The sequence below is a fragment of the Balaenoptera physalus genome (genome assembly GCF_965194825.1).
Source record: "Balaenoptera physalus genome assembly, chromosome: 18".
NCBI lineage: Eukaryota > Metazoa > Chordata > Mammalia > Artiodactyla > Balaenopteridae > Balaenoptera > Balaenoptera physalus.
Window position 1 is genome coordinate 79,174,818 of NC_138899.1, and position 21,167 is coordinate 79,195,984.

The window sequence follows — 21,167 nt, forward strand, 5'->3', positions numbered from 1 at the left end:
ATTCCTCACTGTGAAGAATGGCTTCTGGTCAGGGATTTCCATGTTTGGGCTCCACCCACATCTTCAGCTCTGTCTTTCCTGCCTCTAGACGGGACACTTTAAGTTCTGGCCGAACTGGTCTGCGGGCCTTGCCTCCGGTGTGCCCTGAACGTGCCCTTCCTTGGCTCCCCAAGCTTCCTCTCGATGCTCCGTCCCCCGAGGTGGTAAGGAACCAGCTCAGAAGCCACAGCTCCCAGGAGTCACGGCGAGGTCTGAGGCCTTTTTGCCGCAATGGCAGCACCCGCCTCTCCTGACTTCCTGTGACTTAGCTTTCTTCCTCAAGGGCTTAAAAGGAGTCCTGCTTTCGAGAAGCAGCATATTTTGCTCAAACTTGCATCTGTGATAGTATCAAACATTCACACGAATGTTGAATAAGTGTTTTCTGAGAGGAATTTAATCTGCCAGCCCAGGAACTACTTTGTTTTTTCTCTGGCCTCCCTTCCTTGTTAGAGACAGTGGCACATTTAGTTCACTCATTCTTGCATCATGTCATCTGTATGTGACTGCTCTTCCCCGTGAGCCCCCCCTGCTAGCTCTCTGCAGACAGATCCTATTAACGTACACAGCCTTTGGCATCGCATATTCTGGCCTTGGAGGCCAATTGGCCGTGGGCTAGTTGCATGCCCTTGGAAAAGTTACTTGACCTTCCCAATTTTCTGTATCTCCCACTGTTGAAGTAAGTTGTTTCATTGGTCGTTGTTAAATAAGATACGGTATTTAAAGAGCTTGGCCCAATGCCTGGCACATAGTAAGTGCTCATTAAATGGCAGCCATTGTTGGCAGGGCTGTACCTTTTGTCAGGCACACAATGCCAAGCATCAAAAATCGGTAACTGAAATGGTATTTGACAGTGGAGAGCCATTGAACCTCTGCACTGTAGCCGTTAAGTGCCTCTTACTCTTTAAAGAAGAGGCCGCTTAAGTTAACAAATGCTCCCCACTTACCTCACTTTGAGTGTAAGTGACCTGGGGACAGTGTCTGAAGGAAGGAGGACCCAGTGGTAGCACAAAAAGAATCATATGACTCCTAGGATCTTTCACAATGAAACCAATGCTTAGAATTAGGGCTGCAAGCATTCTCTCCCTTTAGAGCACTGACTATCATTAATGAATTGAAATTTTAGTGAAAAGGCTAAATTCTTTTTTTTTTTGGCCGCTGTGGCTTGAGGGACCTCAGTTCCCCGACCAGGGATTGAGCCCAGGCCCATGGCAGTGACAGCCCGAAGTCTTAACCACTGGACCGCCAGCGAATTCCCTGAAAAAGCCAAATTCTTATGAAGATCTCGGCAGAGGTGTTGTTTTTAAGACTATGTTATGGGTTGGTTTTCTGAAGCTAGTTTTAGCAATATCTAAGCTGATACGCAGTGTATTTGTTTAGAATATATTCCTAAAAAAGTTGAACCAATGAAGTAACAAACTTCTTGAGAAAATAATTTCAGTGATAAGCTAGCTCACTGGAAGCAAAGTTAATGGAAAATTGTTTGACTTTCTAGTAATTTCCATGTAGAGCACTATTTCATGGGAAAAAGGAATAGAATGCAAGCTACATGAGAATCCTGAATTCTGTCCCTTTGTTCACAGTGCCTGGCACGTGGTAGGTACTCATTAAAAATTTGTTGAATGAATGAATAAATGGGGGCCACAATCTCGAAGAGTTGTAAAGTTTGCCAAATACAGTTAAGAAAATAAGGGGGAAAATAACCAAGACCCAGCTATTTAAGTAATTCCCAGCACCCACTGCTGCCAATCAGACTATCAGCGTAGGGCTGGGGCCTGATGGGGAGCAACTTGCCCAAGGTCACACACCAAGTTACTAACAAAGCGGGATCCAAAATCCAGGCCTCCTGAACCCTAATATAATCATCCCTGTACCACGAATGCTTAAATTAATACACATGGAAAGTCCAAGGAGGGTATTTATTTAGTTGATATAATGTCAAACTCATGACATTTATAGAGCAAAGGTGCTATAAGTTGCAGCACTTGCACTGACCCTGGTGAGTTTATGACACTGCGTTGGCCAGACTCTTCTCATGTGTTTATTGAGAGGAGAAACGAGCCACTGACTCTCCTCCTCTGCTTCCCGATAAATACAGGGGACCTCTCCGCAGAATTAAGGAACAGGCTCGCAGGGCAGCAGCCAATGAGGCTAGGCCATAGGGCTGTCTAAGTACTGGGGACCATTAACAGGATGGGGAAAGCTGTACTTCCCGGAACTCTTCTCACAAAGGGAGTGGGTTGTGTTGGAAAAAATGGTTTCATAAAGTCACTCAACACCCCCATCTCACCTCCCTCCACCTTCTCACCAAAGATCTGAGTTAAGTCACAATGGATGATGCTGAAGTACTTCTCAATCGAAGGATGTGAGACTTGGTCACTTCAGAGTGGTGATTTCAGCAAGTGGGTGGATCTGCGGGGCAGCCTGGAGCACAGCTGAATGGCTTGTGACAGTTGAGGAGAAATTAAGCACGGCCACCAGGGAGCCTCCTCCTGCCCCCCCCCCTTTCATAGCCCGTCCCTCTAAATGGTGCTGACATTTTAAAGAATCACTCTTTAAAGGCACACCAGTTTCTGAATGTTTCCAGGGTGCCTTGGACCAGCCCTGCCATCACAGGGAGTCTGACCAACCAGACCAATGGTGGACGCTTGAGTGTGGTCCAGTCCTGAAGCAGAGGAAGAATGAATTACGTCCTGAGGTCCTTTCTAGTTGAAGATTCTAGGCCAACTGATGGAAAACCCTATCAAAAAATTCTAATAGCGCTCATAAAATATACCAAAAGAAGGAAAGAAAAACAGAGCACGTTTTTGCCCCCAAATTTTGGCTGTAATGTTTGCTAACAGTTAAGTTCAGCTGTATGTAATTCTTATAATAGAAGGAATTAACTGCCCAGCCCTAGAACAAAAGAACCCGAACTGAAATCAGATAGACTCTAGTGGTGCCACTTAATCAGCCCTGTGACCTTGCACTTGTTATTTAATCCCTCTGAGCCTCACTTTTCTCATCTGTATAATTGGAATGACAAACTTAATTGCTGGAAATTTAAATGAGATGGTGTCCTGAAAAATAGTCAGAGTGCCTAGCACACAAGTACTCAATAAATATTACTGAATTAATAACTAGTACATTAGTAAATATTAGTGAATGTTACTAAGTAATAATCTGTAAAGCTTTATATGAAACCTTTATGAGGGTGATAAGACATGAGAGATATTTGGCCTTGAGAGCAGTGTATATGTGTAAAATTTATAGTCAATAAATAAATTTATTCACAAGAAATATATTCCTTTTTTTTCAAGAAAAAACCCAGAAGGAGCTAGTGAAAACATGTTCAAGGATTCTTAACATAATCAAATGTAATAGGGAATATATATCATGTACCAGCCCATATGGAATATGTAAACTGAAATCTCACAAAATCCCACTGGGAATCTCCCTGGAGGAATAACAACCTTTAATTAACTATTAAACTTTTCATGCACACCACTGACATCTTCTAAGAAAGTATCAAATCCTTGGAAACACAAAAAGATGTGCATATAATGTCAAAAGATGTGCATAATATATATATGTGCACACACGTATATATATATACATACACACACAGACACACAAATATATATAATTTCACATTGCATTGATATATTAAATTTTTGTGAAAATTATTTTAAATGTCATGGTAAACTATGTGTAGCAGTAATTGTGTTCAGACTGCTTAGAAATACGGAAGCAAAAGCAACTGTTGGGAAGTCAGCGGACTAATCCAGTTGACGGACACATCTATCATAGAAACAAAAACTGCATAGCAGAAGGAAGTGGTTATCTTGATCTTTCAAACTAACCCTGTTCTCCAGTCAGCAGTGCATTTGTTTTAGCAGGTGTTGGAAAATATCCATGGTGAACTGGGAAGGACACAGGACCAGGACTTGGAAAACAGGCCATGTAACTTAGTTAAAAAAGTCAAGTGACTTTTCTGCAATCTCAGTTTCCTCATCTGTAAGATGGCTATAAAAATTCCACCCCACTTATTTCAGGAGGATGATCTGATCCACTCCCTCATTTCCCATATGAGAACACTGGGGAGTGAAGCAAATCCCTTAAGGTCACATAGCTAATCAGTGACAGAATCAGGACTAGAAATAAGTCTTTTGAAGTCTTGGACTTTCCGCAGTAACAAAGCTGCCATTGAAGCAACAGATAGGAAAGTGCTTAAAAAATGTAATATAAGGGTTTCGTTCAGTGGAAATCTTATGGAGTATCCCCTCTTAAATCACAGTCAAGATCATCAGGAGGCAAGTAATTCAGAAACAGCTTTTGAGACTGTACCTGTACATTCAGCAATAGGCATCCTTCTTTTAAAATCAAATACAATCTGTTTCATTTCTCAACCAAGACACAAGAAGTAAACAATTAACTGAATTAATTCAGACACTGAACTGAATTTTCAATGACTTGACTTGCCCAAGCTAGTTTTCTACAAAACCTAAATTAATCAGATAATTGCTAATTCTCCCTTTTGTTTTGTGTTGAAGGAAGTCTGTTTGTTAGAATGAACCTAGTAGCAGAATAAATAGTCATTAAAAAATTTTTTGAAGTCCCAAACATGAACTAAATGACCGAGTTCTTAAGCACACTATTTCTTTGGGCATCTTCTCCAGTCATTATTTTAAAAGTTTAATTTTCTTTATCCTAATGTGAACATTACTACTGCTTTTGTAATTTAAAGAGGACTTTTTCAGCAAACAAATGAAAAAAATCAACCTAAGCTGATAATTCAGGATTTTGTGAACATGCTTTGTCACATTGTCAGTAAAACAAAAATTTAAATGCCTCTCTTGGCATGACTAAATACAACAGTTAAATCTTTCAAATTCTTACTGACACATCTTAAAAATATAGTCAGTTTGGTATGGTTTTAAATAATCTCCACTTAACAGCTATCAGTTTTAAAATTAAGCAAACAATGCTAATTATCCTCCTTAGAATATCAGGAGGAAAGTTTAGAAAGTAATTTAATTAATTGGCTCTGAAAAATTAATTACACGTGAAATGAGACTCATTAGGCCCTTCCTGTCTCATCAGAATTTCAGACTAAAGAATAACCCATCTCTCTCATCACTTACTTTCTCTGTGGTTCGGCGAGCACTAAAATAGACTATTGTGATGATAAATATTTAACCCCCCCCAAATTAAGACCAGAATATTAAAATGAGCTAATGTGAACATGGCGCTCTTACACTTCCACTGGATTTTCTTGCATCTCGATGTAAAGACTTTACTCTGTGTGTGTGTGCACACGCACATGCATGTGATCACTGAACTGACAAAACAAGCTAACTTTCAAATTCAGCACAGCAATATATTTTGGTTTTGCCATGTTGAGCGTAAACTAAAGTGAAAATGTGGCTAAAAACTGTATGTAACATCATAACTGTTGATTACTCAGTTTTCATAAAGAGTTGGCAAATTTTAACTCACAACAGCTGTCACTACATTTAGAGTACATTTTAATTTAGGAATATTAACTTTGTGAATGTTTCTGTACATGAGGCCTGTGCTATTGCCAAAGGTTCCAAAAACCACTAGAGGATTTTTTTTTTTTAAACCAAACTTAGCACAACTTAAACCTCCCTGTTTGAAAATTCTTCAGTTTTACCCAGGAAAGGCTTTAATCATACTTGAATGCCTCTCCAGTGATTCCTTTGAGGATACACACTGCATAAGGAAATGTATTTGATAGGTTGGAGTCTTGGAGGTGAGAGAATAAATAAAGAAACAGTATTGCCAGAGATGCACTGTACTCTTTTCTATGAGAAAACAAGGAAAACATTGGCTCCAGTAGAGTTCCTCCGCCCGTTTACTAAGTAAAGCAACCTGTAAATACTTAGAGCAATTACAGCCTACAGACCTCGGGCTCTGCAGCGGCGGGTGATTGCTAAAGTTAGCTCTCTCCCTTTCTGTCCTGTTGGAACAACTCATTTCCAAGTAAAATGTGCGCGACAGATTGCAAACCCTTTGTACAAACTACTGAAACGGCACCGAGTATCGTGTTTCCTCTCATCCATACACATAGTATTCAAGCACAGAAATGCTCGCGCTCTCTGGACCAGAACCACCTTTTCTGAGAACTCGCAGGAAAAGCGAACTGAAAGCCACAACGAAACATGAACGCTGCGCCTTCAGCGTGCTGAACTCTTTGCAGTACTCACCCTTTTCGGCAGCTGAGTTTCTCCTTGGCAGCGCTTCTGTGCCAAAAGCTCTACCTTCCCCAAAATGTATGTCAGCGCAAGCCCAGACGAATCTTCCAATCCAGGAGAAGAAAAAGAGCCCTGCAGATCAAAGGCAGACGAGCAGCGAGATGAAATGCCCGTAATCTGATCGGTGATCAGTTGCAGCACATCAAAGGCAGGCCAAGTTTGCGTGTGTGCGCGCAGGGTTCCTGGAACGCTCCTTTCAGCAGGTAGTCGCCCTCCCGCCTCCCCGTCCTCGGATTCTTTTGTTTGACCCGGATCACGTTGCTTTCCTCCTTTTTTCTTGCACCCAGTTGGCCCGGCGGTGCCCCCAGCCCGGGCTGAGTGGCGGGACCGCAGCGCTCGGGTCCCCACGCTGCGCCCTGATTGCGCGCTGGAAGCTGTGCCTGGTGCCAGCGGGCCGCGCTGGATCCCTTTCATCTCGCCGAGCCGCGGATCCCATGACATCACCGCGCCGGGCCTGGCAGGAAGGCTGCACCGCCCGCGGGGAGCGCGCCCCGCCCCGGGAAGCAGGGCGGCCCGGCCTCTAATCGCGCTGCACGCCTGCGACTCACGCAGCGCAGCTCTGTCATCTGCTGCCCAGCTGGAAGGCCTGGCGGTACTGCGGGGTGATTCCAGCGGGAAAGGCCCCCTGATCCACCCTGGCTCCAGAGGACATCATGTAATAATTGCCTCTTCCTTAGAGAAATCACAGTACTTCCCAAAGACCGGGGGTCCAGTATCCGGAATGGTGGAGAAGCACCAGGACACTGCCAGAGGGAGAGGGTGACTTCTTCAAAGTGTGTTTTTGTTTGCAGTGTGACAAGTCCTTAAGGATTTTAAGTAAACTGTCTTTTCTTTGAAATTTAAATTGTTAGACTTTGCCAATTAAACAGCAGTACTTTAATTAAAGTAATTAACGAGATAAACCAAGAGTTACCTAGTGTCTGATCTCTGTCACCCTCTCAATTAAGGCCCTGGGCGGACACTTAGTCTTGGTCTTAGTTTGGGATTCAGAAAATTAGATTTTAAAACCACGTGTACTTCTTAGATAGGTGTAATTTATTAGCACTTGTGAAGCATTTAAAATTCACAAAAGAAAAGAATGATGTAGAGCATAGTCTTGCCCCGTGCTTACCCCAAAGCTGTGCTCCTTGCCTTTTAGGGCCATTTCTGCGAAATCCATAGTTTGAACTCTTTACTCACTAAAAATCATCACATTAGTCTATTTATCCATAATTTAAGATTAAACTTCATACTTCCCTGGTGGTACAGTGGTTAAGAATCCACCTGCCAATGCAAGGAACACAGGTTCGAGCCCTGGTCCGGGAAGATCCCACATGTCGCGGAGCAACTAAGCCCGTGCGCCTCAACTACTGAGGCTGCGCTCTAGGGCCAGTGAGCCACAACTACTGAACCTGTGTGCCACAACTACTGAAGCCCGCGTGCCTAGAAGCCTGTGCTCCACAACAAGAGAAGCCACCGCAATGAGAAGCCCTAGCACCAAGCCCGCACGCACCAACCAATGCAGCCAAACATGAATTAATTAATTAATTATTTTAAAAAAAGAAAATATGCTTCAAAAAATAAAGAAATTTATTGCACATTATTTAGAATTGTCTTGCTACTCTTCCTTAACAGTAGCAGATTCAATAAAATAAGCTTATTTTATTTTTAGTATTTATCCAAATAGAAAACAGAAAATTCCATCTTCTTTACCATCTAGGTTACAGTGCATTTCTGAATTGCAGACCACTCTTTTACGGCCTGAAGGAAAATTTTCTATTTTCTAATGGCAACTTGCCAACTTTTAGAAGGCCAGTTAAAAATATCTTTGCAAAACTTAGAAGACAACAGAATTTAATTTATATAACTTATATAACTTCCCTTCCTAATTAGTTTCATCTTATTTTTTCCTGATGTGATATTAGAAAATGTAGTTTATGGTGTGTTTATTTCCAGACTTCTATGATTCTCGAACAAATTTTGATAGCAAAATTTTTGGTTTCAACAGTTAATGAGTTCAGTATAACATTTAAATAGTCACTTTAGGGGCTTCCCTGTTGGCGCAGTGGTTAAGAATCCGCCTGCCAATGCAGGGGACACAGGTTCGAGCCCTGGTCCGGGAAGATCCCACATGCCGCGGAGCAACTAAGCTCATGCACCACAACTACTGAGCCTGCGCTCTAGAGCCCATGAGCCACAACTATCGAGCCTGTGTGCCACAACTACTGAAGCCTGCGCACCTAGAGCCCGTGCTCCACACAAGAGAAGCCACTGCAATGAGAAGCCCCCGCTCGCCGCAACTAGAGAAAGCCTGCGTGCAGCAACGAAAACCCAACGCAGCCAAAAATAATTTTTTAAAAATTTAAAAAAAAATAGTCATTTTATCCAACATTTCTTGTATAATTTTCCTCCCTCACACATCATTTCTCAAAGATGCTCAGAGGTTGGACAGTATGTGATACAGGTGTGATTTCCCATTACTTCTCCAAAGTACACCAGGAAAACTCCTGTGATACCTGGACTCCACGTAACGTTTCCTGGGCTCCATTGAATGCAAATAAAATATCTCAAAGGACAAAATATTTCCCAATGGAAACAGGAAATATGCCCATTTCTTCTCTGAGTTAATCCAACCTTGCATCCAGTGTTAAATCCATATTCCATCAAACTGCCCTCAGAAATTAGGTTTCCTGATACACCGACGTATGAACTCATAACACCTACATGTTCTGTAAGGCTCTATGGATAAGCAAGTAAACCCTAATGTCTCGATAGAGCTCAACACCAACAGAAATAGGTGAGGGGCTGAATTAGGATTCTCACAGTTCCACTGGAACCTGGCGGGGGCATTTGCGAGCAGGGACTTCAGTGAAAACCACTCAAATGATCCTCGCGTTACACAAATCTCACCAGGGAAGATCTGTAGTTCAAAATATGTCTCGCGATGCGATATCATCTCCAGTGGGGGAGTGTATTCACCAAGTGGCCGAAAATTATTTTGAGTTGTTTGCCTTGTGGCCAAGACCCCCCACGTGTAAGATGAAGGGGAGCGAGGTTCGGGCCCCGTGTCACCAGGAGCAGAGCATGGCTGAAGGCCGCCTGGAATGAGGCCTCCCGACCCAGCTCATTAGGGCTGAGCCCCAGGCCGCGGAGGCCCCTGCATTGTGGAGGCGTGCCTGCACCGCTGTTGCTTCGGCAGGACTCCAGGAAGGGGAGCCGCTGCACAGCTTTCCTCTTTCCCCTCCAAGAAGCTCAGATTAGAGCAATTAAATCTGATGCTGTCACCACAGGCTACATAATGATCGGTTTTAACAACACCAAGTGGCAGTATTTTATTGCTGATTCCTAGTGCCACGTCGTGTGTAAATGGCATATTTCGCTCTCTTCCCCAAGTCTTGTCTCTGCCACCTGGCTGTGCCGTGGGGCTGGGCGGCTGTCTGATCCACAGCGAGGGGCCCAGGCTGCCTTTCGGTGCACTTAACACTGAGGAGACTTCACTTGTTCATGTCAAAGAATGGAGGGGGCTTCCTGAGGTTCTTGAGGAAGGTGTCTTATGTCCCCCAATTGCCACTGAGTGCTTTTTTCTTTCCCACACCTGAGACATGCCTCCTTTGTTTCGCTACCTTGACAGGCAAATCACATAAATTCCACAATTGTGAGATCTAGGCTCAGGGAATACATATTATTTTTTTCCCATCACTTTTCAGAGTTCTTGGAGTTCCCTAGAAGTCTTCTCTAATGCCATCTTTTCCAAACTTTCTGTTCAGAGGCTATATCCTGGATGATATCTGATAAGTACTGCTTTATATACATCAGTGGGGAGGAATCATTTTAGAACTTGTTTCATTTACACACTTTGTGTGTGTCTGTGTGTGAAGTAGCTCAATGTCAAGGAAGGAGCACGGGCACTGGAGTCAGAAAGGCCTGAGTTTCAATCTCTCTCATCATCTCTTACTGGGTAACAGCTTGGAGAATTGGGGTAAACTGGCTCAATCGCACCGAGCTTCATTCTCCTAAACTATAGTTTAGGAAAGGGGAAGGGGACAACATCTACCCTGTTAGTGCCGTTGAGACAATGACCTTATGTGAGAGTATCCTGCTCCTGGGTATTTGTCCGACGAAATGAAATCACTGTCTTGAAGAGACACCTTCACCCCCATGTTCACTGCAGCATTGTTCACAACAGCCAAGACCCAGAAGCAACCTAAGTGCCCACCCACAGTTAAATGGATAAAGAAGGTGAATGGTTGCTTGTGCCAGGCTGTGTTGGCTTGAATTCCAGTATTTCCACATGAAATTCCGAGTGTGAATAAGTCACTTTAAACTTCAGATTCCTTATCTCTAAAATTTGGGACAATAAGTGTACCTACTCCCTAAGGTTTTTGTCAACCTTAGAATAGTACTGGCATATAGTAAGTATGGAACACATCTTAACGCCCAGCTATTTAAAGTATTGCTAAAAGAAAGTCATTTCTGGGGCTTCCTTGGTGGTGCAGTGGTTGACAATCTGCCTGCCAATGAAGGGGACACGGGTTCGAGCCCTGGTCTGGGAAGATCCCACATGCCGCGGAGCAGCTGGGCCCGTGAGCCACAACTACTGAGCCTGCGCGTCTGGAGCCTGTGCTCCACAACAAGAGAGGCCGCGATAGTGAGAGGCCCACGTATCGCGATGAAGAGTGGCCCCCGCTTGCCACAACTAGAGAAAGCCCTCGCACAGAAACGAAGATCCAACACAGCCAAAAATAAATAATAAATAAATAATAAATAAATTTTAAAAAAAGAAAGTCATTTCTGACTGTATCAGGTGAGAAAAAATTCTCTTTGGAAGAGAAAAGCACCCTGTATTCTGCCTTTTCTAAACATTTCTCATGGTGAAGTCAAAAGATATTTTTCATTTTGTCAAGCAACATGTTTTACAGCATTTGAAAGTGGACAACTTTGATTTTTTTTTAAACTGCTACTGTGATATTTTATATTATATTTAGTATTAGATTTACTATTACATTATACCATCAAAAAGTCCAAAGAGTATTATGACAATTTTCAGAGGGGATACTTCATTCACGTTCGAGGTTAAGGATTCACCACTCCTTAGATAAATGTATAAGATTATAAATAAGATTCTCTCAAAATAAGAAATGAAGTGTATACTGTATGCATAAACTTCAACGATTTAAAAGGACTTTCATATACAGGCACAGCTAGACAGCGAGTGAGTCCTCCACTACTGGAGGGGCAGAGTGCCCCCAGAGAAGGATGTCTGGTCCTTCACCAGCTAAGGGTATGGTGGAGGGCAGGAGTCACCATGGAGACAGGGAGGAATGATGGGAAGACAATAGGAGTGGCCTGTGTGTGCTGGGGCTGGGGGCAGCATTTTGTGAGCCTGCCATCCTGGTGTGGTGCAGGCTGCCTAGAGACAGGGCACAGGCCTTGAGATGCTAGGAAGGCCCAGAACTTCTTGTGCTAAGACTAAGGGTATGGTCTGGAGGGGCTGCACATGACATGATGAATAGCAAAGACCTCAGCCCCTGAAAGATGTAGCAAGTCCAACCGGTAAAAAGTCAGAAGTGAAGGGCCCTGGGGCCCAGTGCACCTGGGACGCTGCCAGGAGACAGTCTATGATCAGAGGCAGGAAAGTGTCCAGCTCTCCTCAAATGCCTTGATGATCTGACAGCTCATTTGGGGTCTCCAAGAGGTTTGGAACATAATGGAACACTCAGTTTTCATGTGCATTCTGCAGAGCTTTAACAATAGTTCCTGGTTAACCATTTCCCTTCAACCTGGTCCTCTGCTAGGTTCATAATCAACTCCCCCAGTTCATAGGCCAGGAGACCAAGGGTCTGAAAAGATATATCAACCTTCCAAGGTCACATGGCTAAAATCAATCTCAGGAGTGTATGACTCCAAACCTGTGTTGTTTTACACTATTGCACTATTTTTTCTGTTAATTAAATATCTTTCTAAAACACTGTTTTAGTTTTCACAAGTAGGGAGCCCTGCCAGCTTAAGTGTTAATAGCCTCTGTAAATTACCCTTGGCTTCTTGCACTACAGAAATCCCCCGTAGGAGGCGTATGGGTCCTCCTATTAAAAATGTTAAATTTCAAGGACTGGGTTTTTTTTTTTCTGATTACAAAAACAGTATATATTTATTATAGAAAATTGGATAAGTACAGAAAAACAAAGTAAAAAACATTATCCATATCACCCATAATCCTAATTCATTCTTCTTTATAAAAAATTATATGGATTCAAAAGATTAAAGCAAGGAGCTTGGGACTTCCCTGGTGGCGTAGTGGTAAAGAATCCGCCTGCCAATGCAGGGGACACGGGTTCAATCCCTGGTCTGGGAGGTTCCCACATGCTGCAGAGCAACTAAACCCGTGCGCCACAACTACTGAGCCTGTGCTCTAGAGCCCGCGAGCCACAACTACTGAGCGTGCATGCTGCAACTACTGAGGCCCACACGCCTAGAGCCCGTGCTCCGCAACAAGAGAAGCCACCGCAATGAGAAGCCCGCGCACCACAACGAAGAGTAGCCCTTGCTCGCCGCAACTAGAGAAAGCCCGCATGCAGCAAAGATCCAACACAGCCAAAATAAATAAATAAAATTTTTTTTAAAATTTAAAAAGCAAGAAGCTTTTCATTACTGGCAAATCCCGAATGGAGACGGCAGCTAGCAAGCTGGTTTCTGACAAGGGTGTTCTTCCACTCATGTTTGTTTAACCTTCTGCTCGGTATCTTAAGTGCTACTGCAGTGTGATATTTAATACAGGAAATGCGTTGCTGCTGCTTTATCTCATAATCACATCTACGTGCAAAGCTTTAGGAAACAAGTATCTCTGAAAATCCCTCCCTTCATTGGCAACCTCTCTGACACTGTGGGAGAGACTGCAAAATAAGACACTGTCCTCAAATGAGGTTGCTAAGAAAAAGGTCTCTTGTGTTGGAATTCGAATAGAAATTGCACGATTTCCTCTCTAAAGGTCTAGCATGAAAAGAGAAATGTGACTCAGATCAGAACATCGGTACAGGAATCTGTAATAAAAATTCAAAGTACACTGAAATGTGTACAGTGAAAAGGAACTCCCTTCCTTCCTTCCTTCCATTCTAATCCCATTACACAGGCCAACTCTGCCAGCCCTGTGATGGGAGCCCTTCCAAACGTGCGTCTTTGCAGGTGCACACACTGCACACACACCACACCAACCATACCACGCACACACAGCGTGCACGCACACCATGCCTGCACCACACACACTGCACACACACCACACCAACCATACCACGCACACACAGCATGCACGCACCACACCATGCCTGCACCACACACACTGCACACACATCCACCACACCATGCACACACACCACACCGTGCACACACACCATGCCTGCACCACACACACTGCACACACACCCGCCACACCATGCACACACACCACATCGTGCACACACACCATGCCTGCACCACACACACTGCACACACACCCGCCACACCACGCACACACAGCGTGCACGCACCACACCATGCCTGCACCACACACACTGCACACACACCCGCCACACCATGCACACACCGTGCACACACCATGCCTGCACCACACACACTGCACACACACCCACCACACCATACACACACACCACACCATGCACACACGCACACACATTTACTTATTTTTAAACAAAAATGTGGTTATGCTATATTCTGCTCTATTGTTTTAAAACTTACCTTTTGTACACTAAATATATCAGAATGCTAGCATGATATTTCCTTATTAGTGGATATTAAGTTATTCCCAATTATTCTGTTATTGTAAACAGTACCATAGTTAATATCTTTGCCAGCAAATGCTAATATTTATTTAGGAAAGACTCCTAGAACATTGCTAGGTGAAATGATACAACATTTTATGGTATCTCTGCATTACTCTCCAAAAATGTTTTTATCATTTAGTATTACTGCCAGCAGCATATAAAAATGAACTCTTTTACCCCAACCTTCACCTTTGCTTCACATTGAGATTTATCGGTATTTTCCACTTTTTTTTTGCCAATTAGATAGGTGATATCTCATTTTAATTTGCATTCCGTATTAATTACAAGTGAACTTAGGCAACTTTTCACATATTTATTGGTCATTTGTATTTCCACTATTGTGATTTCCTGTCTTTTTCTCTTATTTAATGTGTTCTGATTGATTTGAAACAATAATTTTGGTACTATAAATAATAATTTATCTGTTATATATGTTGCAAATATTGTCTCCAAATCTGCTACTGCATTTTAAACTTTTCCATATTTGTATACGCATTTAACACAATCAATCGTTATTCTTAGCTCAAGGCACACTATTATCTGCTTACAGACTCTTGTGACGTATTTTACTTTATTCTATTTTGTTTTGCTGTATTGTATTTTACTTTGTTTTATTTTACATGTTTTCCCTTCTATCCTCATTCCTAACTTCATTTCCTATTCCCTTCCTCCAGTATCTACCCTTGCATATTAATGCACAATGAAACAATTTTACATTTTATTTTGCCCCTGATTTCTGGATTTTGTGTTATGATTAGGAAGCCTGACTTCTCCGAGCTAGTCTCCTTGTTTTTACCAGCAATGTCAACCTAGCAAGTCACCTCCAGAGTACTTAGTTTACATACTAAAGGGTTTTCAGCATTTGTATGTGTGATGTGATTTACAATAAGAAACAAATATTCCATCGGCAGTACTTATCTCTGTGGGACTCTCTATCTCTACAGCACTTGCTGGCCCTATCATAGCTCCCCACCACACAGTGCTATAAATTGGTCTCTGTTTCCACTTTGCACAACAGACCCTGAGCTCCTGGAAGGAACCACAAGTCACTCATCTTGGCCGACCTCGAGACCAGCTCAGTGCCGAGAACCAAACAGACAGTCAGTGGAGGGTGAGATCAGGGGGTGAAATGTACCATTCATCACTGTGCAATGCAGTTCGCCCACCACAATCATCTTGCCACTAGGTAGAAAGAAATCACCATAGTCCCAACCTTCAACACTTCCTTTGGTAAGCCTGTCCCAGCCTATGGGGAGACTGTTACAGGGCTCCTGGCAACTCAGTCTTCCTACGTCAGACTTAGGTGTGCCCAACGGGAAGCTCTTCTACAGAGAAGCTGCACCGAGCAGGGCTGCTCCTGTGCTGAGGGAGAAACCATCCCTCCCGGCTCCGGCCGCTCTCCGTGCAGACCACAGTGAGGGGCCGACACTCAGGCAAGTCTTGTCCAAGGTCATCTTCCCATTAGGATAAGAGCTGTACTGTGAATGAACCTGATGTGTGAATTTAAACAGATCTCTTCTGAGCAATAATAAAAGTGGGAGAATTTGGAAATCTAGCAAAGAAACATTTCCTAAAATCTGCTAATTGTAGCTTTAAGAAAAATGAAATTGAGACCGTCATATAGTCAGAGAGCACTGCATTTTTGGAAAGAAAAAGTTTTTGCCGTAGGCTGGGAATCAGGCCCCATGGTGGTGAGACCTGTTTTTTTTTCTCTCCTCAGTCATCAGGCTGGTGCATTTTGGAGAAGTCAACCAGCCTCTCTGATGAGAGCGGTTCCCTCAAGCTTGCTTCTGGTTCTTAAAACCCTGTGATTCTAACCTTCGCATTGCTTGATTAACAGAGATGCTACGTATGGAACACATTCAGCGATGGCCACTTCAGAAGCTTCCTATTTGTATATGTCTATATGACTTGGCTACGTAAATCATATTCTGCCAAAAAGCAGGTACAACATCACTGATGGGATCTCTAAGGATATGAAAGAATTTGAGCAACAGGTAGAAGAAGGTGGGTTAGTAAGCATTAAATGTTGGATAATAAGGTAAGAAAGACAATGATTCTCAGACAAGGGGAGTTATTCACAGTTAGATTCTACTATGGGCATAGTGGCTCTAATGCTTGACATTTTTCAAAAACTTCAGTTGCTATTTGTAGGAAATATTTCCTGATATTCCGGGTACTTTGTTCTTCCTTTACTTTTACCTTTACTGTTTCACATTATGTCACCTCCAAGGAAGCAGAATAAGGACTTGCCTTCTTGGGTGTTAACACCTTTCAGATATTTGTGGAACTCTTATCGAGAACCCAGGCAGCATCCCCTCCGTCTCCACCATTGCTCGGCCAGTCTACACTCTGCCAGGCCTTTCGACCTTAATGCACAGCCACTCCTTTGATCATTTTGGTGCCTTGCTCTGGACCCTCTCAACTGTATCAACTTACTCCTGTTAACAAACGCTGCTATGCGCAGCCCAGCTGTAGTCTTCGGAGAAGCAGACTGCAGAGAAAATATTCCTTTGCTGTTCCGTGATGTAAATCCGTGGAGCATTTGACCCAGCTCAAGACTTTCCTTTTCACTCTAACTGAAGTTATTTCAAGCACACAGTTAAAAAAGCTGGCCTTTCAAGTTCCTAACAATAATAAAATGTGGGATAGTTTACCTGGGAGGAGGGAGTAACAGAAAGGACTTTTTATTGTCATCGTCTGCTGATGGATTGTTTCTACCTTCTTCTGATTTCCTTTACTGGAGCCAGTCAACCATTTTAACTGAAGTAGATAAGCTTTAAAACAGGAATACTATTGGGAGAGGATAGTTGACCTAAATTCCCACTAAGACGTAACTATTTATGTATTCAATTAAAATAGATAAACTTTAAAACAGGAATACTATTGGGAGACCTAAATTCTCACTAAGACACAACTACACTAACTATATATATATTTCCTACAATAAATTTTTAATTCTGGTGTCTAAAGTTCAAAGATGAACCACAGAGAGGGGAAAGCAGCTGGGAGAAGCTTACAAAAAGAAGATTAAGAAAAGCAATGATACATGTTGTACTGTATATTTCCTAATGTGGCTCCAGGCCAGCCTTGCCCTTTGAGCTCCTTTAGCGACTGGATCAATGCCTTTTAGGAGTTAGTAGTAATTCTCAGCATCTCACGTGGGGTATGGCACAGTGGATGGCCAATAAATAGTGGTTGAATAAATAAATGACTAATTTCTGTTAGGAGTGACCTGTTTCTCAAATTTGATCCCCTTGATTCTATTACTCTTTTGATGGGTAGATTAGCATGTATTCTCTTTTCTAAGCTATGCCTTATGTTGTACTATGTCATCTCTATTTTTCCTCTATAAATTCTTTGGTATTATTCTCCAAACGTGAGTGTGTCCGGGCCGCCCCGCCTCTCCACACAGTTTATCCCAGCATTTATGCCCCGGGGACACTTCTCAGAAACTCGGTGCAGCGGGAGCAGCCTGCCCTGTGCAACAGCGCCTGCCACCCGCCTGCCCTTCCTTCGGGGTGCACAGGGCTGCGGGGCTGTGCGCTGGGCCTTCACCCCCACTCCCCTCCAGGCCTGCGGGTCCCCGGTCCCCAGGGAGGAAGACCTGCCTCTGCCCCCAAGGAAGGCTCGCAGGGGAGAGGGCAGAGGGGAAGGAGGGGAGGGCTGCAGAGAGTAGGAAGGGCTTACCCTCCGTGCTGATCCTGGAGTTAGAGACAAGTCATACAATATACAGCAAATGAAGGAAGGAAGAGAAAAAAGGAAGGAATACAGAAGGAAAGAAGGGGAAAAAGAAAGGAAGGAAGGAAGAGGAAGGAAAGGAAGGGAGGGAGGGAGGAAGGATCCTTCCAACCATATGTTCTAACTGGGAGGAAAAGGAAAAGGCCCTTCTCTCTTTTTTATTTTCAATTAAAATTTTTAAATTACAAAATATTTCAAATATCCAAAAACATGCAAGTGGATCTTACCAAGATTCTAAATTTCTAGTTACCAAAAAACATCATTAAGAACATGGAAAGCAAGCCAGACCAGGGAAGGATATTCACGATATGAGGACCTGAAAAGCCTGTCTCAGAACAGATGAAGAATTCTTACAAATGATAAGAAAGGCAAACAACCTAATTGTTAGATGGGGCTCTTCACAAAAGTGGGCTCCCAAGGCCAACAAGTAAATGAAGGTGCTCAATGTTATTACTTAGAATTTGCATAGCAAAGGAAACCATAAACAAAACAAAAAGACAACCTACAGAATGGGAGAAAATATTTGCCAACAGTGCAACTGGCAAGGGGTTACTCTCCAAAATTTATAAACAGCTCATGTGGCTCAATATCAAAAAAAACAAACAACTCAATCAAAAAATGGGCAGAAGACCTAAATGGACATTTCTCCAAAGAAGACATACAGATGGCCAAGAGGCACATGAAAAGATGCTCAACATCACTAATTAGAGAAATACAAATCAAAACTACAATGAGGTATCACCTCACACTGGTTAGAATGGGCATCATCAAAACGTCTACAAACAATAAATGCTGGAAAGGGTGTGGAGAAAAGGGAACCCACCTACACTGTTGGTGGGAATGTAAATCTGTAAAACCACTATGGAGAACAGTATGGAGGTTCCTTAAGAAACTAAAAATAGAGCTACCATATGACCCAGCAATCCCACTTCTGGGCATATATCCAAAGAAAAACATGGTTTGAAAGGATACATGCACCCCAATGTTCATTGCAGCACTATTTACAATAGCCAGGACATGGAAGCAACCTAAATGTCCATCGACAGATGATTGGATAAAGAAGATGTGGTACGTATATACAATGGAATATTACTCAGCCTTTAAAAAGAATGAAATAATGCCATTTGCAGCAACATGGATGGACCTGGAGATTATTATACTAAGTGAAGTCAAGTCAGACAGAGAAAGACAAACATCATATGATATCACTTATAAGCAGAATCTAAAAAATGATACAAATGAACTTATTTACAAAACAGAAACCGATGCACAGACTTGGAGGACGAACTTATGGTTGCTAGAGGGGAAGGAAGGGAGGGATAGATTGGGAATTTGGGAATGACATGTACACACTGCTATATTTAAAATAGATAACCACATATATGCATTAATATACAATATTTATTTTTCTCTTTCTGGCTTACTTCACTCTGTATGACAGACTCTAGGGCCACCCACATCTCTACGAATGACCCAATTTCATTCCTTTTTATGGCTGAGTAATATTCCATTGTATATATGTACCACATCTTCTTTATCCATTCATCTGTTGTTGGACATTTAGGTTGTTTCCATGACCTGGCTATTGTAAATAGTGCTGCAATGAACACTGGGGTGCATGTGTCCTTTTCAGTTACGGTAAAACAGATAGCTGGTGGGAACATGCTGTAAAGCCCAGGAAGCTCAGCTCAGTGCTCTGTGAGGACCTAGATGGGTGGGATGTGGGGAAGGGAGGTCCAAGAGGGAGGGGATATAGGTATACATACAGCTGATTCACTTCATTGTATGGCAGAAAATAACACAACATTGTAAAGCAATTCTATTCCAATATAAATAAATAAATAAAATAGATAACCAACAAGGACCTACTGTATAGCACAGGGAACTCTGCTCAATACTCTGTAATAACCTAAATGGGAAAAGAATTTGAAAAAGAATAGATACATGTACATGTATAACTGAATCACTGTGCTGTACACCTGAAACTAACACAACATTGTTAATCAACTGTACTCCAGTATAAAATAAAAATGTAAAAAATAGTAATAAAAAAAGAAGGAAAATGCACATTAGAACCTTAAACAAGAAGCTGCCACAGCCACCGGAATGGCTAAAACCTAAGAAGACGGGCAGTAGCAGGTGCTCGTGAGGATTGGAGCAGCTGAAACTCAGACACCGCTGGTGCTGGTGTTGATGGTGCGACCACTTCAGAACACCACTTGGCAGTTTTTACCAGATCCAAGCATATCCCTAACCTAAGACTCAGAAATTCTAGTTCCAGGATCTATGCAAGAGAAATGAAAGCATATGTACACAAACAAATATGTTCCTGAAATGTATAGATGCTTTATGCATAAAGGCCCAAAACTAGGGGGAAAAAATCAAACTCCCACCACAGGAGGTTAGATAAATAATTGTTATCTATTCACGCAAGGGAATACTATACATTTTTTAAAAAAGTGATCTACTGCTACATGCAAGCACATGGATACATCTCAATGAAATTAAGTTGACTAACAGAGCGTACGTTGTATGAACCCATTTATATGAATAGCAAGAACAGGCAGATTTACTAGTTATTGAAGTCAGAATAGTGGTTGTCTGGGGCAGGAGTGGTATAAACCTGAAGGAGCACAAGCAAACTTCATAGGGTGCCGAACATGCGAATGTTGATTTAGCTGGTGGTCACGTGGGCATGTACATATATAAAAACTCATCAAGCTGTACATTTGAGATGACTGTGTTTTGTTATACAGATATTATTCATCAATTTAAAGAATATGAAAAATTATATAACAGACAACAAGATGTGCCATTTAGATTTGTTTAATGCCAGCATTTGCCATATTTGCTTCTATTCTTTTGTTGATTAAAACATAAAACACTACAAAATATATTTGGAGCCATCCCCACATCCCACCCACATTTCTCGGTCCCCAGAGGCAATCACTGTCCTGAAAGAGGTCAGCCTCCTGACCGCTGTGCCTTTATATTTCATTCTGAGCCTACTCGGCACCAGGCAATATTCCAGTTCCTGGGGATTCAGCAGTAAATAAAAGAGACAAACATTCCCGCTTTCCTGGAGCTGACATTTGAAAGAGTGCAGGGACAGACAGTGAGTAAATACGAAGTAAAATATATGCAGTGTTAGGTGAGAAGACGTGTGCTTTGAAAGTTTACATGTATGGATTTATGCTCCACAAATTCTTTTGCAGGTCTTTTCTCTGAGATTCACTGATGTTGATGCATGTAGATTGTTTTATGTGCTGTATGACACAAGACGGTATGAACGTACTAGAATTCACTTAATCGTATATATAACAAGTATTAATTGAGCATC

At 42.4% G+C, this 21,167-nt stretch overlaps 1 protein-coding gene across 2 annotated transcripts in view; it reads right to left on the bottom strand.

The window, feature by feature from the left end:
• Positions 1-13,453, bottom strand: part of TNFRSF19 (TNF receptor superfamily member 19) — a 98,084-nt gene extending 84,631 nt beyond the window's left edge. The window contains exon 1 of one of the 2 annotated variants that reach the window (XM_082435686.1): positions 6,246-13,453. The gene's annotated coding sequence lies outside the window, so the exon portion shown is untranslated. The other variant, XM_082435688.1, reaches the window with a different exon arrangement.
• Positions 13,454-21,167: the final 7,714 nt, after the last annotated feature.